General features: G+C 44.4%; 1 protein-coding gene across 4 annotated transcripts in view; it reads right to left on the bottom strand.

The window, feature by feature from the left end:
• The window catches only part of LOC126174842 (heat shock factor protein), a 145,185-nt gene that overhangs the window by 95,988 nt on the left and 25,676 nt on the right, over positions 1-23,521 (bottom strand). The window lies entirely within an intron of this gene.

The raw sequence follows: 23,521 nt of genomic DNA, 5'->3' as shown, positions 1-23,521 counted from the left end.
TATGAACATGTACATTTGGAGCCCTCATTGTATGAAACTGAATAAGGGACTGTGGGCAAATAGGAAAAATCCTATAGAAGAATATTCATAATTAAGTTGAATGCTAAGAAATGAGAAGGTTTTCGACAGAATCGGTGAGGAGAGAAACACATGGGAAATCAACAATACAGAAAAGACAGATTGCTACCTACCATAAAGAAGACTATCCTAGTTGCAGACAGGCACAGTTAAAAACAAGCTAGAACACCTCATGCACACACAACTGCCAACGCCAGCATCTCAGGTCAGAATTGAACTATCACATTGGACGAAAGCAGCAATCTGGAGAGGGCAGGGATGGGGAAGGGATAGTAGTGTATGGGTGGGGTGAGACGAATGTTCTCTGGTGGAGTGTGCAAGGATAGACTGTCAACACGTGCAGAGTCATGAGATAGCGGGCAGGGAGGCAGGGAAAAAGGAACAAAAAAGGAGAGGAGCAGAGAAAGATGGGCATATGCATTGGCAGAGGGCTGCAAATAAATTTGGGGAGGGGGGGGGGGGGACGAGAATGGGGAGGAGTTGATAGGACAGTGGGGGTGGAAACTGTTGGATGGGTTGGTTGGTTATTTGTTTTGTTTAAAAGAGGGGGGAAAGGACCAAGCTGATACGTCATCAGTCCCTTGTTCCGATAACACAATGCCACAAGGGTGAGAATAAAACAAGCAAGACTGACAACATAAAAAAATGAAAAAAGGACAAGAGCGATGGAAGGGCAACAAACACTTACATGGAAAAAAGGGGAGAAGAAAACCACAGAAATGCAAGAAACAGGTAGAAGACATTAACACGACAAAACAGATTACCATGGCTGGCTGACTATGAGAATAAAAATGAGAAGCCAGCCACTCTGCACCACATTAAAACCTCCACCCTAAAAGCACTAGGGTGGAGGGCACAGTGAGACAAAGGAAATGCGCTAAAATTTAGATCAAATGATAAAACCCATCATCATGAATAAAATGTAAAACTAAATCAGCCGAGACACGTTGTCAGATAAAATTTGCATCAATGAGTCCGGTAACCAAAGATTTTGTCACAGGGCAGTCAAAGTGGGACAGTGCACCAGAATGTGGGCCACTGGCATCCGGGCACCGCGTCAACACTGAGGCGGGACTTCATGGCACAGGAGGTTGCCGTGGATCGCCCAAGCGTGGCCAATTCGGAGCTGGCAGAGAACTACCGAGTCCCTGCGAGAGGCCCGCATGGAGGACTGCCACACATTCGTAGTCTCCTTAATGGAACGCAGTTTGTTGTGCGTACTGAGACTATGCTATTCCGTCTCCCAAAGCCTGAAAACCTGCTGACGTAAAAACGAATGCAGGTCAGTTATTGGAATGCTGATCTCCATAAGCGGTTTCTGTGTAGTCTGTTTGGTCAGCCTGTCACAGCAAGTTCGTTGTCTAGGAAGTATCCTGGGGTCCACACAAACACCACTGAACGACCGGACCATTCCAGGGCATAGATGGACTCCTGGATGGTCACTACCAAAGGACGACGAGGGTAGCACTGGTTGATAGCTTGTAGGCAGCTCAAGGAGTCATTACACAGAAGAAACGACTCCCCAGGGCATTAATGGATGTGCTCAAGAGCATGAGATATAGCTACCAGTCCTGCAGTGAAAACACTGCAGCCATCAGGCAAAGAATGCTGTTCAATATGTCCTACATGGGCACACGCGAAGCCGACGTGACCATCAGCCATTGAGCCATCAGTGTAAACCACTTCATGGCCTCAGTACATGTCAAGAATCAAGATGACGTGACAGCGGAGAGCTGCAGGGTGAACTGAGTCTTTTGGGATATGTGAAAGGTCCAGGTGAAGCTGCAGCCTAGGTGTACACCATAGAGATGTATGCAACTGGACCTTGAGTATACATGGTAAAGGCAAGGACTCCAGTTCAGATACAAGGGATCGGACGTGGACTGCAACCGTAAGCCCCGACACGGGCCGCCGATGCAGGATATGAACTGCCGTAGGTGGGAAAAGGAGACGGTAATTTGGATGCGCAGGAGAACTACGAATGTGTGCAACGTAACTGGAGAGCAGTTGTGCATGGCTGACCTTCTATGGAGGGACTCCAGCCTCTGCAAGGACACTGGTCACTGGACTCGTCCTAAAAGCTCCCGTCACCAGCCGTCCTGACATGGAGCCAGTAAGCCATGTGACTCCAGGACCCAACCCAACTGCCGACATACCATACATTCTAGCAGCTTACAAAGAACGTTGGTGACGCTGATGGGCCGATAGCTATCCACATCAAGCGGGTTTTTATTGGGTTTGAGCACCAGAATGATGGTGCTCTCCCGCCACTGCGATGGAAAGATGCTATAGCGCCAGATCCAGTTGAAGATGACGAGAAGATGTCACTTGTAGTCAGATGAGGGATGTTTAATCATCTGGCTGTGGATGTGATCAGGCCCAGGAGCTGTGTCGGGGCAATGTGCAAGGGCACTGAGGAGCTCCCACTCTGTAAATGGGGCGTTATAGGATTCACTGCAGCGTGTAGTGAATGAGAGGATGTTCCCTTACTGCCGCCGTTTGAGTGTGCGAAAGGCTGGGGGGTAATTCTCTGATGCAGAGGCTCGAGCAAAGTGCTCCGCCAAATGCTCGGTAATCGCGTTTGAGTCGGTACATAACTCACCATTTATGGTAACACTGGGAATAGCTGTTGGGGCCTGGTACCCAAAAAGGCGTCTGATCTTTGCCCAAACTTGGGAAGGTGACATGTGGCACCCAATGGTGGAGACGTATCTCTCCCCCAACACTCCTTCTCCCATTGTTTCATAAGGAGTCAAACACGGGCACAGAGCCGTTTAAAGGCTATGAGGTGCTCCAGGGAAGGGTGCTGCTTACGCCGCTGTAGAGCTCGTCGACGCTCCTTAATTGCTTCAGCGACTTCCGGCGACCACGAAGGGACTGCCTTACACCTCGGGCACCCTAAAGAGTGAGGAATTGCATTTTCTGCTGCAGAAAAGATCGTTGTAGTTACCTGCTCAACCACCACATTTATGTTACCACGAGGGGGAGATTCAATAGGAACAGGAGAGGTGAAAACGTCCCAGTCTGCCTTGTTTATAGCCCATCTGATCAGGAATCTGTGGGCCTGACGCCGGGGCAGTGATAGGAAGATGGAGAAGTGGTCACTATCACACAGGTCATAATGTGCTCTCCAGAGGATAGATGGGAGAAGGCCAGGACTGCAAACTAAGAGATCACTGGCCGAATATGTGCCATGTGCCACACTGAGATGTGTGGCGGCCCCAGTATTTAAAGGGCTTTGTTGTCATGAAAGAATCCCCCATCATCTCTTGAACATAGAAGATACCGGGGCGAATAAGATCCGCTGCCACCCTTAGGCTGACGTTCCTCCCATGGTGTGGCCAGGGAGGGGAACAATTTGGGGTCATACCTCTGTGCATTGAATTGAGCTCATGAACGCTTAGAGACTGCTGGTGTTTCACCACCAGCAAGAGATGATGGACTACGCTTCATCGCGTGTCATCTGCCCCGACTAGTGGCCCTCCCCACAGGCGGCACCCAGCCGCAGCATAGGCCACCTGGCAGGATGACCATTGCCAGGAGTTCCGATGCCCCAGGGGGATGGGCATCTATCCCTTGGCATACATGGGGAGTTAACGGCACAGCCATCACCAGAGAGATACTTGTGTGGTCAGGGGGCTACAATCAACAGGGTACATGCCGGCCCCACCACAATGGACTGGCTACCGTGCTGGATATCAGGTGCAAAGAAGTCCATGGTCATCGTCGACGCAGAAATCGACACTGCATAGTGCTTGGTGGAAAACGCACCTAGGAAGGTGTCCTTTCCCATGAGATGGAGAATAGGTGGGATTGCAATGTGACAACAAGAAAGTGGGCTAAAGATCTCAATACATGATGGACACAATGCACCATGTAAGGCGCCCTTTCCCAATTGGCTCACTCTTCAAGAAAATTTTGAAGAATGGAGGTCAAACCCTACAGAGGACCATCACATAAGGCCGAAACCTGAGAGACTCATTTTAGTCGCCTCTTACGACAGGCAGGATTACCTCGGACCTATTCTAACCCCCGGACCCCCAGGGGGCCAAATGCAGGGCCCACGGCAGAAAAATGGTTGGCGGTGCGGATTGGCGACACGGACATCGCCCCGGTGGGGGTATCACAAGGTGACACCGTCGAAGAATATCTGCTTGTCGACAAAGGAGACGACCACTTGCCTTTTTTTGAGTTCTTGGAGCCTTTCCGGTTGGCAGATGAAGACTCAGTTGTTTGTTGGCTGGAGGGACATAGGAAGTCCTCGCAGGAATATTCCTTCTGACCTTTCCAGCCTGCCAGTAGTGTAGCTGTTGACTTTGCCCCAGGAGGCAAATGCTTGGTGACTTGTTGCACACATGGACAAGGAGACAGTGATGCTACCATGACACTGGGCAATTTCACAGCCGCAGTGTTGAATTTGAGGTTGCACATCTACGTTGCCATGTCCTTCATGGAACGAGATGTAGCAAGAACAGTACTGTAAGTGCCCGACAGTAGAATGAAGGGTTTGCTACTAGCCAATAACTTTCGAACGACTAGGTGAGGCACTTTCTCATTTACCCAGATCTCCTGGACAGTCTGCTCATCGAGATACAAGGGACAATCTCGAGAGGCAATGGCATGGTAGCCACTGCAGTTGATACAGCGGGGAGCAGGAAGCAGACAATCGCCATTGTGCACATCCCTACCACAGGTTACACATTTGGCCGGGTGTCGACAAGACATTCGAAAGTGGCTGAAACAATGAAACTGGTAGCAATGCATTGGGTTAGGAATGTACGGTCGTATTGTGATAACTTTATAGCCTGCTTTGACCTTGTATGTAAGCCCCACTCTATCAAAGGTAAGAAAGACAGTTTGTGTGGGCACTAAGGATGCAATTACCTTTTTTGTCACCCGATGGACGGCAGTGACATCCTGATCAGAGAGGTACGTTTGAATTTCTGCCTCGGTCAGACCATCGAGCAGCCTAGTGTAAATAACACCACAGGAAGATTCAGAGTTCTGTGGGCCTCAATATGAACAGGATAGCTGCAGAGAAGCAAAGTGGCAAGCAGCTGCTGTGCTTGAGAATCGGAAGTAGTCTCCAAAAGCAAAATGCCAGCAACTGCACCAATACCTTTCTGAATAAGAAACGGATTTACCATTGTGAAAGAGTGACTGTCTTCAGTACGTGAAACACAAGGGACCATGGTGCAGCTGGGAGGATATTTGAATCGGGACCTTCATTCCGTTTAAGTTTGGTAGACGTGGACTGCGAAGATCACTCAGAAGGGGGCTCACCCACCTTAGGTGATTGTTCGCACCTCACGAATACCTGACAGAGGGACCAATTGGCAATCTGAGAAGGTAGCAGCTCAGGCAATCACCCCTCCCTGGGGGTACGTGCGAACCCTACCTGTCAGGGCTGGGAATTACGCGTTACCCAGCCACCTGTTACATGTCAGACACATGGGCCGGACTTCAAGAGCGCACAGGCAGGGAGAAGAAAAAGAAGAATCTCGAACACCAAAGTGAAGGAAGGATAGGAGAAGGCGGACGAAGAAAGGAAAAAAGGAACAAAAAAAAAGTAGTGACTCTGGTCTTATGTCAGCTACTGAAAATGCAGAACATATTCCCAAAAACACCACAGCAATGTTCCCTAAGGGAGGGAAAAAGGAATGGCAAGAGGTTAGACACACAACATGGAAGGGGAAAGGTGCTGCAAAGGCTGGGACCCTGTGGTGGCCAAGCACAACCTGCCAAAGAGTGGTGAGCCCCCTGGGTGGAAAACTGTCTGATGAATTTGGTAAATATGGATCAATTAGATTGGTAGCAGCTGCCAACTGCTGCGCACTTGTTAGAAAAACAACAACTGGAAGAAAGTTTAAACAAGACAGTTGCAGCTGCAGCAGTGTCCAATGGAGACAAAAAGATGCAAACCATTTCTCCAGTGGCAACTGCATCAAAGTTGCTGTGGCTGCACAATCTGTGGCAACAGCACTTAATCTGGTAATACAGGTTTCCTTGAGTAATTTTGTACAGTCTTTTTCAGGGAAGCAAAATGAAAACATGCCCATATTTCTTCAGAATATTCAAGATGTGTGTCATAGGTGCACATGGTCGTGTTAGTTTCAACTGAAAATAACTCTATTTGAACTGCCTGGTGATGCGAGGGGCTATGTTGAGGCTGTAGATTCATTCAGAAAGGATTCCTCTTTTGAAACATTTGTGTGCAAGTTGGTGCAATGTTTTGCAGACAAAAAGTGTTAGCTTTCATCAGCATAAATTACTCACATTGAGGAAAAAACCTGCCAAAGACGTTGAATAATTTGCAGACAGAATCTGGGCTGTCTTGACAGAATGGTAAGAACACGATACCTTGTAGCACAAGACAGAGGCGCATGCAACTGATGTCTTTGTAAGAGGGATCAGTTCAAGAATAGAAAGCAAGATGAAGTTCGCATCCCCTGATACCTTACAAGAAGTGATGATACTTGCTCTATTAAGGGAGGAGGTAAACTAATTTGTAACAACTGCAAGCTGTGGGGCTAATGTATGCCCTGTCTTTGTAACTGGCACTCTGTGTAGCTGCTGATAATGAGCAGGACACTGTTCGCATGAGTGCTGAGCGCTTTGTTGCACACCTTGTCCAGAAATACGTCATATGCAACAGGCACATCCTTGACTACGATACCAGCAAAATAGGAATTTCATGAGTGAAAGAGGTGACAGCAGAGGAGATAATAGAGACCAAAATTTGGGAAACGCATTGGAACCTGGAGTAGCCCCACCCTGAGCACACTGTCTCGGATTAATACTGTGATGAGCCGAAGATTAAAAAAAGATGGGAAATGTGACGTTGAACAGAGAATTAGACAAAAAACTGAAGATACTTTCTGATCCTGGATTGGAGGTATGTTTAATATTTGCTCCCCTTAGAGACAGGTGTGGCTCATGGCAGCCTTGCTGTTGTCCGAGTGGGTTAGGAAGTGAAATAATACAACCTATAGGCTTACCAGAGATTAATTTGAAGATTGACAAATAGTATGTGTGTTTATAGTAGAGGTATTGTCACAGGAAAATCCAAATTTTGTGGTGCTCCTAGGCTGTGATTTTCTGCTCTGTACTCACGTTGCAGTTGACTTTGAGCTGTGCACTGTCCAAATCGGTGACCAAGAATTACTATTTGGCAGTGACAGTATTATACAGGCATCTAAGAATGGCAGGAAAGGATCTGTCGTACCATTCTCAGAAGATCAACAAACATCGGTGAAACACAGTTGAATGAGAAGTATTCTCTGGATCAATGTTAAACCTAAATTCCCCCATGGACTTAGTTATTCTGGTGGATCCGATTCAGAGAAATGAGTTGCAAGTACACACAAGAAGAAGTGTACATCAACCAGTTGCACTGAATGAAGAAATGTTTTTGCCAATTAGTACTGCTAATTTTTACAACACAGATGCCATGATACCCAAGGGAATAGTTTTAGCAACTATATAAGAGTAGCCAGCAAATGAAATTGAGAAACGGGAAGACAAATGAAAAGCAAAGAACAAGAGGAAATTAAGTTGTGGAAGAGTATTTGTAAATAATGTACATTTGACAACCCACTTACAACGAAAGTTGATACAACAGCCTGAGAAGGATATAAATCTGTTGCATTCACTATGTGAACAATGTAGTACTGTTTTTGAAGAGCAGTAGAATTCACCTACTACAAATCTGATGCATCAGGAGATTCCCACAAGAGATGCTAGACTGATCAGTCAACAACCACACAGAATTCCATTTATTTGCAACCTCCGACTAAACAGAACATCAGAGAACAGTTGGAAGTGGGGATAATACAGATGTCATGTAGTCCCTGGTCTTCGCCTATTGTCATGGACAAAAGATGGAGAAAAAGCTTACCGAATATACTTTGAGATGCAAGCTTTGAATAAAGTAACAACTCCAGATCCATATTCTCTGCCCACAATAGATGGAATATTGGACCACTTTGGCAACTGCCAATATTTTACAATGCTAGACATGTGTTCTGGCTATCAATAAATACCCCTTGCCTGAGCATACTGTGAGAAGACTGCATTTGTCATACCATCAGGGCACTATGAGTATCAGAGGACACCTTTTGAATTATGAAACACATCTGCAACATTGCAATGGATTTATTGCTGAGTTGACTGCAATCTTCCATGTGGCTAGTGTATCTAGATGACGTTACTGTGTTTTCCAGTTGCCTAGAAGAAAGTGTACAACAACTAAGAGCTGTACTTTCATGTATACAAAACACAAATCACAGCCAAAATGCAAATCTACAGAATCACAAGTTTATTATTTGGGCCACATAATATTGGGCAATCGGGATCAATCCAATACACGGTTAACTAACAGTTTAAAAGACTTCTCCCTTGATAACATGAAAGAATTAAATTGGTTTCTCAGTTTAGCAAACTATTACCATCATTTTCTGCCTGAATGTGCCACTATTGCCAAACCTCTTCCAAATTGTTAAAGAAGGGAGTAATATTTACGTGGCCCCTGAGTGTGAAACAGCAGTGTTCAGATTAAAAGAAATTCCAACACAATCATGTTTTGCAGCCCCAATTTTGAGAAACCATTTATAATCTATGTGGTGCCAGTGATTTAGCAAGTGAGTGTATCCTTAGCCAAGTAAACAGGGAATTTGAACATCCTATTGGATATGCATCTCGACAATTAATTCACACCGAGCTAGAGTATAGCACAACACAGAAGGAGCTAGTAGCTCTAGTGTACGCAGTGAAATATTTTAAATGTTACTATGTGGGAGAAAATTCACTGCTGAGCAAGTATGACTACTCAGTAAGGCACAGGCCAGAAAAGCTCCATCAAAATGCTGACACCTTAGGTCGAAGAGTTTGGTATATATGGGCTGACAAGGTCCTGATTGCTGAACTGGAGAAAAAAACAGCAAGTGGATGAAGAATGCAAGCAATCTGCAGCACCCCTAGACTTCATGGTTTTTGATAAAATCCTTTATCATGAAGCGCCCGAAGACAATCAGCTGGTTTTCCCAAAATCCCTAAGGTAAAGAATTCTGCGACAGTCACATGACAGTATACAAGCATGCCTTAGTGTTAAGAAGGCAACTAATGTACGGACAGCCTTACAGTTTTGGTCGCCTACTCATAAGAAGAACGTTGAACGTTATGTATGGTCTTGCTTACTATGTGTGCAAATGGTACATTATGTAAAACTAAAATGTCTCCTTCAAACTTTTCCAGAAGCCACCAAACCATGTGAACTGGTTGGCTCTTACAATGTGGAACCATTCAATTACTGATCACTTTTCCAGTTTTTTAATTATGACGACTCTGGCAGATATGACTGCAGACAAAGCGGCCAAAGCTTCAGCGACATTTATTTTGCTGCATGGAAGCTCCAAATCATCATAACAGATCAGGGGAGTAAATTCTTGCTCTCTCTTTTCACACAGGTTTGCAAGTTACAAAACAAGAAATGGCAAACTATCCCCTTCCATTCAAAAAGAAATGGCTGTGTAGAGTGTGCATAACTCTCTCCTCAAAACGTTCTCGTATTATTTGAATTAAAGCCATACAGATTGGAACTAACTGTTTCAGTTCATCATGTCTTTGAATAATGTGAGGGAACATGAATTAAGTGGCTGCACTCTGTTCAAGGTGGTATAAGGATGAAAAATGTGTTCGTCATTTGAACTAGACACGTTGCCCCCACAAGTTGATGCCTTGTCAGTAAAACCGCTGTCCAGATGATCGAGAGCTGTCTGGAAGCACGTAGAGAAAAGTAATGCAGCTGCTGTTGCTAGGCAAAGTAAACCAACTGAAAAGAATGCAAGAATTTCCAATTGTCAGCCTGAGCAGGCAATAAGTCTTGTGCAGAAATTTTGTTGTAAAAATGGGGCAAGACTAAAAAGTTCACACCTCTACGATAAGGCCTCTGCCAGATAACATTTCTAGCCTTGCCAGTAAATCCAGAATTACAGCTGCCAAATCGAGTAGTTGTGGTGCTCTCTTTGACCAGCTGCAACTTTACCAGGCATACAATGGCAGTGATCAGTAGAAATCAGCCGACACAATGGTCTAGATTCTTAAAGGCCAGCCATGCACACCAAAACAGTGTCCTAGTAGGGAGCATACCATTACATGCTGGTTAATCTACAATCAGCACCTCCATATCAGCTTCATTCTAAGGACCGAACAGCTACCAGATATGAGAGTAGAAAGATTTAAGACAGTTATTGCTAGCAGCCAGAACAGCTACTATTTCTACTGTATTCAACTAATATAAACATGATTAAAGACCGCAGCTTGTGGTCTCGCGGTATCGTTCTCACTTCCCGAGCATGGGGTCCCAGGTTCAATTCCCGGCAGGGTCAGGGATTTTCAACTGACCTGAGATGACTGGGTGGTGTTGTGTCATCATCATCATCATCATCATCATCATCATCATTCATCCCCATTATGGTCGGAGGAAGGCAACGGCAAATCACCTCCATTAGGACCTTGCCTAGTATGGCAGTGTGGGTCTCCCGCATTGTTCCCTTACGCTCTGCCAAGACGCATGGGACTTCATTTACATTTAAATTATTAAAATTATGTGTTATTCACTTTGCCCCTTGTTTTGATGTGTACTGAATGAAAAAGTTATACGAATGGTTGACAGCTTCTCAATGATAAAGTAGGTTAAGTATGGTAATGTGTTCTGTTTGTGGTTTATGAATATGTTCCTTTTATGTATGATGAATATAAATGATGGGATAAATAATGTTAGCTTAGGCAGATATTGATTGATATAATGAATGCCTCTACCTCAGTACTTGTATTAGAGTAGGGTTCAACAGCAAATATGTTGACAGAAAGATGTGAAGCTATGCCACACTTGCGCAGTCGCCCTCAGAAATGAGAGTCGAGTGGACTAAATATTTTTTTCTTTTGTTTGTAAAAAGAAGAAAGTGATCTCTTTTTTTGTTTTGTTTTGTTATGGTTTTAGGGCGCAAAACTGCTACGGTCATTAGCGCCCGGTCTGTGACTTAGGAAAAGGTAGAAAAACGAAACTCAAAAAATTGGAGAAACTAAAAACAAAAGGAAAGCTTAAAAAAAACCACAGTAGAAGGGGGTTGGTTGTCCCCAGAAAAGAGCATCAAATGACTGACGTCATATCACTGGCACTAATAAACTCGAGAACGCGATCGGCTGAGTGCATGTCATCTGCTAAAATGGAAGATAAATCAGGCGACAGCTGTAGACGGGCACGTAATGGAGTAAAATAGGGGCACTCAAGTAAAAGGTGTATTACCGTCCACAGCTGAGAGCAGTGGGGACAGAGTGGGGGAGGATCGCCACTTAAAAGATGTCGATGGCTAAAAAGACAGTGCCCTATCCGGAGTCTAGTTAAAATTACCTCCTCCCGATGACACGTTCGGGAGGAAGAGGTCCAAGCACAGGGAAGAGCTTTCACGTCCCGCAATTTATTATTGGGAAGTGTTCACCAATGTGCGTGCCATAAAAGAGCAACACGACAACATAAAACACTACGTAGATCGTCGAAGGGAATCATGCGAATAGCTGGCTGAAGAAGAGAGACTGCAGCTTTGGCCGCTATATCGGCCGCCTCATTTCCACAGATACCAACGTGTCCTGGGCTCCAGAGGCGCGCCACAGAGACGCTCCCCAAGTGGAGCAAGTGGAGGCAGTCCTGAATCCGGTGGACCAGAGGGTGGACATGGTAGAGAGCTTGGAGACTGAGGAGAGAGCTGAGAGAATCTGAACAGATAACATACTGTAGCCGCTGATGGCAACGTATGTATTGGACAGCCTGGAGAACAGCGTAAAGCTCCGCAGTACAAACCGAACACTGGTCGGGAAGCCGAAATCGATTTGGGGTGTCGCCAACAATATAGGCACTCCCTACACCAAACGATGTTTTTGAGCCATCAGTGTAAATAAATGTGGCTTCCTTCATTTGTGCACATTGAGCAGCAAATGCCCGACGATAAACAAGTGAAGAGGTACCATCCTTGGGAAACTGACAAAGGTCACGGAGCAGGCAGGTCCGGGGACGGAGCCAAGGCGGTGCTGTACCCCAAGTTGTCAAGAATGTTTTATGAAAGCGGAAGGAAAGAGAATGGAGCAGTTGACGGAAGCGGACTCCCGGTGGTAGTAGGGAGGAAGGGCGGCCTGCTTACCCTAAATCCAAGGAGGCGTCGAAAAAAGTGTCATGGGCTGGATTAGCAGGCATGGAAGACAGATGGCTAGCATAACGACTCAGAAGGACAGCTCGCCAATTGGACAGCAGAGGTTCAGCACTCTCAGCATAAAGGTTTTCCACAGAGCTGGTGTAAAAAGCTCCAGACACTAAACGTAATCCACGGTGGTGTATAGAGTCGAGACGCCGAAGAATAGACGGCCGAGCGGAGGAGTAAACTATGCTTCCATAGCCCAATTTCGAGGGCACTAAGGCGCGACAGAGGTGGAGAAGGACCACTCGGTCCGCTTCCCAGGAGGTACCATTCAGGACACGGAGAGTGTTGAGGGATCGCAGACAGCGAGCCGAAAGGTAGGAAACGTGGGAGGACCAGCACAGTTTTCTGTCAAACATAAGACCCAAGAATTTAGCGACGTCCGAAAAAGGAAGGTTGACAAGTCCCAGATGTAAGGAACATGGAAGAAACTCCGTACGACGCCAAAAATTAAGACAAACGGTCTTACTGGGAGAAAAGCGGAAGCCCGTTTCGATGCTCCAAGAGTGGAGGCGATCGAGACCTCCTTGAAGACGTCGTTCAAGAAGGCTGGTCCGTTGAGAGCTGTAGTAGATCGCAAAATCGTCCACAAAGAGCGAGCCCGAGACATCAGGAAGGAGACAATCCATAAATGGATTTATGGCGATGGCAAACAGTACAACACTTAGCACAGAGCTCTGGGGTACCCCGTTTTCTTGGGAGAAAGTACGGAAGAGAGTAGTGTTCACCCGCACTCTAAATGTGCGCTCTGCCATAAATTCGCGAAGAAAAAGGGGCAGCAGACCTCGAAAGCCCCAAGAGAACAGTGTGCGGAGGATGCCTGTCCTCCAACAGGTATCATATGCTCTCTCCAGATCAAAAAATATTGCTACTGTTTGGCGTTTCCGGAGAAAATTGTTCATGATATAAGTGGAGAGAGCAACAAGATGGTCAACTGCAGAATGATGATTTCGAAAACCGCACTGGACAGGTGTTAAAAGACTGCGGGACTCCAGCCACCAAGCTAAACGGCAATTCACCAACGCTCCAAAACCTTACATACACTACTCATGAGAGAAATGGGGCGATAGCTAGAGGGGAGATGTTTGTCCTTTCCAGTTTTCGGAACAGGAACGACGATAGCTTCCCGCCATCGCCTGGGAAAAGTACTGTCGGTCCAAATTCGATTATAAGGGCGAAGGAGATAACGCAGACTAGGGTATGATAAATGCAGCAACATTTGGATGTGGATACCATCCAGTCCTGGGGTGGAGGAGCGAGAAGAAGAGAGTGCATGGTGGAGTTCCCGCATGGAGAAAACAGTATTGTAGCTTTCACGATTTTGAGAGGAGAAAGCAAGAGGTTGCACTTCCGCTGCACATTTCTTCGCTGGCAGGTAATTAGAAGAGCTCGAAATCTCTGCAAAGTGTTGACCAAATGAGTTAGAAATTGCGACGGGGTCCACTAATGTATCATGCGTGACAGTGAGCCCAGAGACCGGGGAGAAACTAGGCGCGCCAGATAACCGTTGAATCCGACTCCAAACTTCCGAGGAGGGAGTGAAGGTGTTAAATGAGCTAGTAAAAAAGTCCCAGCTTGCCTTCTTGCTATCGCGGATGACGCGACGGCATCGCGCACGGAACTGCTTATAGCGGATACAGTTGTCCAAAGTAGGATGGTGTCTGAAAATGCAAAGAGCACGCTGCCGCTCACGTATTGCGTCACGGCATGCCTCGTTCCACCAAGGAACTGGGGGGCGCTGGGGCAATTCAGAGGTGCGAGGTATTGAACGTTCCGCAGCTGTAAGAGTAACGTCTGTAATATGAGTGACCTCATCGACGACGCTAGAAAGTGACGGTCATCGAATGTCGCTAGAGACGAAAAAAGTGTCCAATCGGCTTGGGCAAACTTCCAGTGTCGCAGGCGCATATATGGCAGTTGTGGCTGCAATCGAAGGACACATGGAAAGTGGTCACTGGAGTGTGTATCAGCAAGGGCGAACCATTTGAAGTGCCGAGCTAGTGGAACAGTACTGACCGAAAGGTCCAAATGAGAGAAATTTGTCGTGGAGGCAGACAAAAATGTAGGGTTCCTAGTGTTGAGGCAAACAAGATCCGCTTGGTAGAAGACGTCTATCAATAGTGAGCCACGCGGACAAGGATGTGGAGATCCCCAAAGCGGGTGGTGGGCATTGAAGTCCCCAACCAGCTAATAAGAGGGCGGAAGCTGACCAAGAAGATGAAGATCAGCTCGTGCCATTGGTGTGGACAATGGAATGTATTCAGTACAAAGAGAGAAGGTGTATCCAGAAAGGGAAAGACAGACAGTGACAGCTTGGAAGGAAGTGTTTAAGGGGATTGGGTGATAATGGAGAGTATCATGGAGAAGAATCATGAGTCCTCCATGTGCTGGAGTGCCTGCAACAGAGGGGAGATCAAATCGGACTGACTGAAAATGGGGGAAAACAAAGCGGTCGTGGGGACGCGGCTTTGTTTCCTGAAGACGGAAGATGACCGGCGAGTAGGATTGTAAGAGGATCGACAATTCATCCTGATTGGCTCGAATGCCGCATATATTCCAATGGATAATGGACATAGAGTGTACAGAAAATGGAAGAATGTGACCAAGGCTGCCCTCAACTCAACGACTGCTCAGAGCTTGCGACCGACAGCGTGGAACGGCAGTCAGCCGAAGGCAGAAGATCCTAATCCATAGGTCGTTCAGGAGCAGCTCCTGCCACCAGCAATCAGCCGGTTGATCGGCCGCCAGCAGTGCGCCTCGGTGACACAGAAGACGGCCGAGGGCGGCTACCGCCAGGTGGTGCTGTAGATGAGACACGCCGTGGCAGAGAAGGAGAGGAACTGGGTTTCTTATTAGCCTTCTTGGAAACAGGATGTTTAGATGAAGGAGGAGCCGATGGTTGTGAAGTTGGGGTACGTAAAAAATCTTCACGAGTAGGCTCTTTTTTGGAAGTCCGGGTGTCTGACTTTTGGGCTCGAGATTTAGCAGAACCCAATGAAGGGTGAGCCACAGAGTGAGCAGGCGAAAGTGGCGAGGTTGAACAGGCGACCTTTGCGCTGGCCGATCTGATGACCGTGGCACTAAAGGTGAGATCACAAGTCTGCGTGGCCACCTCCTTTGTTGGCTGAGGGGAGGCAAAGACAGTGGTGTATTTAGCTGTCTGAGGCACAGTGGGCTTTCGACTGGCGAATAATTTTCGAGCAGCAAAGGTCGACAACTTTTCCTTCACTCTGATTTCCTGAATGAGCTTTTTGTCTTTAAAAATGGGGCAATCTCTAGAGGAAGCAGTGTGGTCACCCATACAGTTGATGCAACGAGGGGATGGAGGTGGACAAGCACCCTCATTGGCATCCTTGCCACATGTAACACATATGGCCGGATTGGAACAGGACTGGTTGGTATGACTGAACCGCTGACACCGATAGCAACGCGTAGGGTTTAGGATGTAAGGGCGAACGGAAATTATCTCATAGCCTGCTTTGATGTTCAATGGGAGTTGAACACTGTCAAATGTCAAGAAGACAGTACGGGTTGGAACGATGTTCGTGTCAACCCTTTTCATGACTCTATGAACAGCCGTTACACCCTGGTCAGACAGGTAGTGTTGAATTTCCTCATCGGACAATCCGTCGAGGGAGTGTGTATAAACGACCCCACGTGAGGAATTTAAAGTGCGGTGTGCTTCCACCCGGACAGGGAAGGTGTGTAGCAGTGAAGCACGCAGCAATTTTTGTGCCTGGAGGGCACTGACTGTTTCTAACAACAAGGTGCCATTTCGTATTCTGGGACAAGACTTTACAGGACCTACAATTGCGTCAACACCTTTCTGAATAATGAAAGGGTTGAGCGTGGAGAAATCGTGACCTTCGTCAGACCGAGAAACAACAAGGAACTGTGGCAATGATGGAAGAACTGACTGTGGCTGAGACTCATTGAACTTACGCTTGTGAGCAGACATAGTAGAAGATGAGGAAACCATTGCGGAAGTATCCCCATGATTACCGGCATCTCCGATGGCGAGCTCCTCCCTTGTTGGGGCCCTCTCTGAGGGCACTCCCGACTTAGGTGATTGTTCACACCTCAGGTCACACCTCCCGAGAAACGGACGGAGGGACCAATCAGGTATCAGCTCGGGTAATCACCCCTCCCTGGGCCTGGCCGTTACCAGGGGGTACGTACGTGTCCTACCTGTCTACCCGGGACGGGGAATTACGCATTACCCCGTCATTGGCTACGCATGGAAATGTGTGGGTCTTCCTTCAGACACGCACAGGGAGGAAAATAGAGAAAGGGAAAAACAAAGAAAGGGAAAGGAAAGAAGAGAGGTCTGAAACGCCGCAGCGGAGAAAAGGGTAAACAGAAGAGGTAAGGAAAGGAGAAGGACAAAGGAAGGACGAAGACTTGCAAGCAGAGAAAGCGAAGAATGCGTTACATTTTCGAGCGTCCGTCTCCGGACATAGGCACAAAACATACTCCCAGAGGGGGAGAAAGGGAAGGAAAGAGGCGGAGGTGAGGGGGGGGGGGGGGGGGGGTGAAGATGGGGGATGGGGAAGGATGCGGAAAAGGACGGTATGCAGCCCGGAAAGGAAGGAGGGCCACATTAGCTAGCTCGGGGTCCCATGCTCGCTACGCACGTATCCACAGAAGAGTTTTGGACCCCCTGGGGGGATCTGGTTTGTGTTGTGATTTGTTAGCAGAAGTAATCTTCCATGAGGATGGTGTGATACAGCCCATTTTGTATTCCTGTGATCTCCTCATACCTTCTGAACCAAAGCCTAGTTTACTACAGTAGTTCCTATGTTTATATTCCGTTGATCAGTCCTGCTTATAAATTAATATCAGACCTACAACGGGGCTGCTTAAACTAGTATTATGTAGAACCATCCAAGCATGTAATAATGCCACTGAGGTTATCTTATAGCTAGTGATATTTGTTCTATAGTATATAAAAAACCAGCTTATCAAATAACAGAAATCACTGATCATAAACAATAGCCTTTTTGCATCAGAATTTTCATTGTTGAGTTCATTTGCTGTAGGTTTGCCATTCTTACAAGTCAGCTTTACATCATCATAAACTCTGTGCTACTACATAAACTAGCTGACTACAAACATCCCCGCCTACCACACAAGTGTCTCTTATCACTTTCACTCTACTGCACCTTGCTCAATCTTAGCTCTTGTGTCGTTCTTAAGCACTGTTCTGCTATCACCAGCAGCCGTCAGCTGTTATTTTTGCACATTTTCTATCTATCAATTTAACAGTTTTGTTATAACAAAATACTTAACCCAATGTATCTCATTCCCATGATTAATATAGTTGTGATTATTAATGAGATACATTGGGTTAAGTATTTTGTTATAACAAAACTGCCCGGATTAATGATTAATATAGTTGTGATTATTAATGTTTGAACCACTGTAGAATGGAAGAACCCCATTTCCTGCTGACATCCTGCCTAATTCATATACTAAACAAAATCACAGCTGACAAGAATCAACAGGTACTGGTGTGTAATGTGATTAATCTAATATTGGTTATGCTTACACATGTGCAAATCGCTATATACGTCAGTTGTAGCATTTGAAATAAAATTTTTTGGCGAATGCTGTAGTTTGACTTTATTCTCTAAAATGTGTTTAGCTTTCTTAAGGGATAGATCGGGATGCATTACCTTGGTGTACCCTTGTCATTTCACTGGTGTACCCACTTTAGAGATCATTCTATTTAAAACAGCATACACGGAAGAAGTCCAAGCTATCTTCTTATCTATCCCCCCCCCCCTACATCCTACCTCACGAAAGAGAGTAATTGTATTTATTGTATATAATATTTACCTTTTGCGACACTGGATGCACATAATACTTGCATACAGGCACTTACGAATGTTCTACTAATTTCATATTCATGTTAACATTTTCCTAACTGAAGACTTATGTCTGCATCCATGTGATTTCCTGTAAAGCCCAATTGCTGCAGAAATGAAATCTGTGTAATGCCTATGTTGTCCCATTACAGAACTTTGTGAGTAAGGGTAACTAGAGGAGGATGTTATTGCTATTATGACATCTATAGAAGAAATCTCTCCCTTTCTTTTAGATAAGTTCTGAAGATGATCTGGATCCTTTTGCTGTACTTAAGTTATACCTAGATGATCAATGTAATGTCCACATATTTTCTTAGTCTACTTTGATGTAAATATTTTAAAACCCAATAAACCACTGTGAACATGCAGCTATTTAGATAATTTAGTGTGGCATATTATGACGGATTAATTATATTTAGTTTATGGCAATCTTTCACGATTCCCATAATTATTTAACTTCGATTTTTGTCACTGCTCTTCTTAATGCAATAATACGTTGCCATTTCATTTAAAAAAAATAAAATAAAATATAAATATAAAACCAATAGGGATGAAGGGGACGGGGGAAAGGAGGAGAGATGGAGGGAGGGGACGGGGGAGGGGAGGAGAGAGGGAGGGAGGGAGACAAATTACTGTTCATTTCTAATTTCAGTGAATCAACTGTTGTTGTTGTGGTCTTCAGTCCTGAGACTGGTTTGATGCAGCTCTCCATGCTACTCTATCCTGTGCAAGCTTCTTCATCTCCCAGTACCTACTGCAACCTACATCCTTCTGAATCTGTTTAGTGTATTCATCTCTTGGTCTCCCTCTACGATTTTTACGCTCCACGCTGCCGTCCAATACTAAATTGGTGATCCCTTGATGCCTCAGAACATGTCCTACCAACCGATCCTTTCTTCTAGTTAAGTTGTGCCACAAACTTCTCTTCTCCCCAATCCTATTCAATACCTCCTCATTAGTTATATGATCTACCCATCTAATCTTCAGCATTCTTCTGTAGCACCACATTTCGAAAGCTTCTATTCTCTTCATGTCCAAACTAGTTATCGCCCATGTTTCACTTCCATACATGACTACGCTCCATTCAAATACTTTCAGAAACGACTTCCTGACACCTAAATCAATACTTGATGTTAACAAATTTCTCGTCTTCAGAAACGAGTGAATGAACTAAAATTCTAATGTTCCACAGCCTTCCTTGTAGAATCATAATGTGGTACTTCCCCAGTCACTACATTCATAGTAGCACATGAGTTTTAGCTCACCTCCATGAACCAAGCAGCCAGTACCAGCCTGGCAACTACTTTACCTTGTCTGCTGCCTTCGTCTGACTGCCACGTCACAGCCATTGCTCGTTGGAAAACCAGTCACATAAATGTTATTGTTATTGTTGCTTTCATGGCCTTCGACAATTGCATTTAGTAATGTACCTCTTTAAACTCTTCTCCTCCTTTAATAATCTCTCCCTTAGTTATAAGGCTCCAATCAGCGAAAAACTAAGTCGTCACATGTACCTTTGTCAAGGGGGAGAAGTGTACAATGTATAACTCTTAGTATGTATTGTAACAGTCTAGCTATTTATGATCCTCCTCCCGAGGCTGAGGCAGAGCAGCGAGCACTCTGATGCCGTACCAACAATGTTGAGAATGCCATGTCCACGCTTCCCAGACGATTAATGAACTTTTTCCCCAACAGGTCATGGAACTTTTACCTATAGTGGAGGTGGGAGGCTGCTCACTCTCTCTGTTACTGGCGTGGAAAACATTGGATTGATCTCGCACAGACTGAAGTTTCTTGCAATGCCTCTCCCTACGTAGGATCTCTGTATCCTTTCTTACCAATAAATCACTCTGGTGTTACCGTATTTACTTAATTATAAGATGAGGTTTTTGTCCCAAATTTGCAATTCAAAAACTACGGAGTTGTCTTAGTTCTGCATATTAAACTATTAGGCTACTGCTGGGGACACTTTTTTATGTTGTTTAATAGATTGATATAAGGGTCACCTTATGTTTACAGATGAAGCTTGGGCTACTGAGGTCCAATGCACATTTATTTTGAAGAATCTGAAAGGTTAGGTAGGAAAAAAGCACTTGAATGGATCTGAGATTTCCTGATATGCCAAAGCGCTCAAAAAATAGCAGCCTAGCTTGAACAATCACATGGCGTTTGACTCGCGCAGCACTAGCCACCAACACAGTCTACTGCTCTGCTTAACATTTGACAATTTTGTGTAATATAGGACGACACACAATTCAATGCTGTCATCTTACAAACTCTTGTTGTATTTGAACGGGTTTGCAATAAATGTTCTCACATATGTATGAATATCATATGCAAACATGTATGGAACTTTTTGAGTTGGTCGCTGCTCATGTATTAGAATACCGGGAAAGAGAACCATTATCACCTTTTAATCAGCTTAACAAGATGGTTACATTCAGGTGAATCGATAAAGAAAATTAATCCAAAATTAAATATTAAAAAAACAAAATAAATCATATTGAACTGGCTGTAATTGTTATCATGAGAATAAATTACAGCAGGAAGAGCTGTCCTGGAGATAGCATTAATAGATGTCACTAGATCGCAGGATGAGTGAAAGATTGAGAATTTTGCGGAATATTAGGAGTTATAGAAAAGATGTCATTACTACTACTTCTACTTGTGATTTTACATTTTATTGCTGAGGCTAGGACACACTATCTTCTCTTGAATGCAAAAGCAACATATAGGATGTGTAAGTGAAACTTTCAATACCACTGAAACATCGAAGTCATATATTTTATTTATTTATTAAATAACACATTTCACAAAGCATACTGTTATGATGGTACTGCTTAAAACTGTGTACACTAGATATTATTGCAGACATTGTATGGAAAGCGTTGGCATACTGCAAATAATTTCAGAGTAAAGGTAACTATTCGCCAAACAGTAGAAGCATTCGAGTTGTCGACAGGCACACAAAAAAATAACGAAAACTGCACTAGCTTTCGGATGAGACCTTTTCGAGTCAGATAGTGAAGTTCTCATTTATTTGGTGTTTTGGTAATTTTACCCCTAAATTAATCACACAATTAATTTTTTAACAAAAGGTGGCTATTGTGTGCCACCTTATAACAATGTCTGTTATCCAGAACTACTACCTTCTTGTACTCTCAGAAAGCAATCCTCCTGACTCCAGCGATATTCAGTCTGTCTAGAAATCAATTTCTGATAAGAGAAAGGGTGCAATGCAGGAACTCCCAAATTCTAAAAAAAAAAAAAAAAAAAACAAGGGAGAAAGAATTGCAGATATCAATTTAATTGTCTTTTCTTTACATAGAGATATATTCAACGTTTTATTTCATTAGGTTCCGAAAACAATATCTTGAAGGTGGCATATGTTCTATTCAATGCACTCAGAGAGTCAAAATCTGAAGTTTTGCCCACTTTGTTCAGCACGTCTCTGTCTATGTTGGCAATAGCAACACAAATATTATTTTACAGTTCACCCAAGGTCCATGGACTTTCGCTGCACACCAAGGATTTAAGATAGCCCCCATAAGAAATAGTTGTGGGGGGCTTAATCTGGCAAGTGTGCTGGCAACTGAAGATCCTCCCTCAAAGAGACAAAACAGTCGGAGAAGTGTTCATGCAAGATTGTCATTGACATTCATGCCATGTAGGCTGTTGGAATCAGACATTCTGTTGGAACCAGACATTCCACATGTCTGTCTGGAACCAGACATTCCACATGTCTGTCTGGAACCAGACATTCCACATGTCTGTTTCTTCAAACCTAAAAACTCCTCAATCTTCTGGATACAATGCTAAGAAGTAATCATAACTGCCCTATTGTTCTTCTTAAAAAACCATGGGCCACTAATGCCAATTCTGACTAATGCATACCAAATAGTCACACATTCTGCAGGCAGGGGCTGCTCTTTAAGTTCTTTGGGATTCGTGCCACTCCAATATTGTGTGTCTTGTATGAATCACACTTCCAGACAAATGAAAATGTGACTCATCACTGAAGAACATGAGGACGTATTGAGGCAGGTTCTCGATCAAAGCCTCATATGCATTTTTTCATGAAACAAAATTATGTGAATTAAGTGTATGCACCAGTGCCACGTTGTATGGACGAAATTTCAAGTCTTCATGAACAATTTGTCTCACTATGCAATCAGAAATTGCAAGAGCAGCTGCATGTTTGTGGGCAGATTGTCTGGGGAATTCAAAATCGCCGGTCTTACTTCCTTGAGGTTTTCTGGTGTCCTGATGGTTCTCGAGGGTCTCAATTTCCTTTTTTGCACACTACCAATACCCATCCAAAACACATGTCCACCCACATAACAATTTATTTTTTATCAGGAACACTGCAGTGCTTTGATAATTTCAGCATAAATTCTAGAACCACTTGTCCTTCAGCCACCTCGAACACACAATATTTTAAAAATAAGTGGGAGGGTGGAAACATATCTACTACACCACCTGTTTCTGTGTGCAGGTTGGAAGTTTGTTATGAGAAGACTATAAGCATGGAGGTCAAACAATGCCAACAAGTGTTTGCCACTAGCGCCACAGAGGCTGTGATGAAAGAACAAGGAGTAATTATGTAGTATTCTTTGCTGTTTTAGTGACTGTGATTATTGTCAAAGAAAAATGAACAATTTAATATAGACTTTGAAGTACTTCACGTATTGGATTCGCTAGAGGCAAGACGGGTTCATAAATTATGTGGTTGTTAATCCAATTTTATTGCAGATGTATTTTATCGAATCTTACACGAGACGAATCGGTTGACTTGTAAACACTCTAATATTAATGTTAGAAATGGTGACTGTGTTCTTGGTGGAAGTTGAAATATACCGAGACTGAACTAAAAGTAGAGAGAGAGTCTTATAAATTCCTGTAACCATCATTATTCTTAGGGGAAGAAGGTTTTGGAGATCGACGGAGCTGGCAATCCAGAGAAGAAGATCGGCTGTGCAGATCACGTAACTCAACTGATGTGAGAGAGGTGTGAATTTTGCAATCCAACTCCACATCACTTCGGGCCGTCTAAAGCATTAGAATATGGCAACCAGTGAAAAGGACTAAAAAAAACAGGTATTTTGAAAGGAAATTGAAACAGAATATATGATGTGTTGCAATAGCAACTAGGTGTAACAAGACAAGGAGACTATTTCGTGTAATTGGATTAAGTCCAAAAATCAAATTAAAAAATTTGTGAATGCAACACAGTGAAAGACATACGAAAGTGATAACATTAAACGAACAGAAAGAAGACCTTGACGTATTAGACTAAGAAGAGATACAACGAGAATAATTCAACTAAGA

This window comes from Schistocerca cancellata, chromosome 3, assembly GCF_023864275.1.
Source record: "Schistocerca cancellata isolate TAMUIC-IGC-003103 chromosome 3, iqSchCanc2.1, whole genome shotgun sequence".
Lineage (NCBI taxonomy): Eukaryota > Metazoa > Arthropoda > Insecta > Orthoptera > Acrididae > Schistocerca > Schistocerca cancellata.
The sequence above is the reverse complement of the archived record's forward strand: the minus strand, read 5'-3'. Positions and strand labels throughout refer to the sequence as shown.